Source organism: Hylobates moloch, unplaced genomic scaffold, assembly GCF_009828535.3.
Source record: "Hylobates moloch isolate HMO894 unplaced genomic scaffold, HMol_V3 SCAFFOLD_14431, whole genome shotgun sequence".
In the NCBI taxonomy this organism is placed as follows: domain Eukaryota; kingdom Metazoa; phylum Chordata; class Mammalia; order Primates; family Hylobatidae; genus Hylobates; species Hylobates moloch.
In genome coordinates this window covers 1-1,431 of record NW_026666706.1, presented here as the reverse complement: position 1 = coordinate 1,431, position 1,431 = coordinate 1, and the positions used below count along the sequence as shown (strand labels likewise).

Sequence of the window (1,431 nt, the reverse complement as noted above, 5' to 3'; positions counted from 1 at the left end):
TGATTCACAAAAATGCATCAGAGATAGACTATGGGACTCTGCCTAGGGAGAGGTCAATCATCTTAACTTTCTTTTGCAGTAGAATCGGAGCCCAATCCAAACAAGGAGAATTCTGAGGAAACCAAGCTCAAGGCCAGGAAGAGCACTGCTGGATCAGGTAAGATTTGACTCTTTCAAGGTTAGAAGGGACAGGGCAGCAACACAGCCTCACCTGGCAAGGAAATTGGGAGTTCCTTGGCAGCCAGGGCTATACAGATCCTGGACACTGGAGAACAGAAGAGAACTGGGGTTTGGTGGTAACCTCAGCTCCTGTGTGTTCAGGATGGACTAGGAATTTCCGGGTGTTCAGCTGGAGGCACTTTCTCAAACTCTCATTGTGTTCACAGAACTAGAGTCCAGCTCATATCGGGAAAACTGCAGAAAAAGAAAAATCAGTTCCAAAAACAGCTGCCAAGGCAGAGCAGGTAGAGTCTTGGTGTTTTTTGTTGTTGGTGGTGGTGGTGGTTTTTTTGTTTTTGGTTTGCCCCAAAAGGCAAATAATCAGGAAACTTTTAAATGAGGCTTGAGCGGAAAGGGAGTTACTTATTGACGAGTAAGTTTTTGAGATCTTAGCACTCTGAGAATATCTGGGGACTCACAAGAGGTTCAGCCTCACTTCATTCCAGTGCTGAGATGGTCAGGAAGGAATGGGAGAGACAAGTGGGTTTCACCTGGGTGCACAGGGGGTTCTGGAAATGAGGGTCTGTGGGGATTGCTCTGGTGAGTCTCTCACATGCTTTCTTTGCAGGGAACCGTTCAGAAGAGGAGCGCAGCTTGATGTTGAAAAAGAAATCAAGATCCTCCACTACTGTGCACAACAGTGAAATCCAGGAGACCTGTGATGCCCACCATAGGGGACGTTCCAGGGCTCACACTGGGTACAGCAAGCGGCACAGGTCTCGGTCCCTAGGAGTCCAAACACCGTCACTTCGAAAAAGCTTGATGACCTCGGTGCGAGCTATGTCAGAGGCTGGTTAACAAGACCTAGCCCAGGTGTGGGCACAGCAGATCCATTCTCCACTGACCTGTGAGCAGCTGACACTGCTCACTCAGCTCCAGGGGCTTCTGTGTGCTCAGGTGCAGACCTTGTATTCCATGGCCACCCAGGCAGCTTATGTCTTCCCTGCAGAGGGCTGGCTTGTCCCAGCCACACTGCCTGGTCCTGGGGATTCAGCCCTGGAGAGAGAAGCCCAGCACTTCCCTGGGCAGGAGATAACTGAGCCTGTCAGTGGATCAGATGAGGCTAAGCTGGGAGCACCTTGACTCTATTCAGCAGAGATGCAGCTCTGGGAATGAGAACAAGGACCTGCTTCTTCTCAGATTCTTCCAGATGACCAGCAGTGACAATTTTAGACACACTGTGTTAATAAATGACAGAACTTGAAGAAGTCA

At 49.6% G+C, this 1,431-nt stretch overlaps 1 pseudogene; it reads left to right on the top strand.

Annotated features, from left to right (window-relative positions):
• Positions 1–79: 79 nt before the first annotated feature.
• LOC116465921 (protein FRG2-like-2) lies at positions 80–1,302 on the top strand (annotated as a pseudogene).
• Positions 1,303–1,431: the final 129 nt, after the last annotated feature.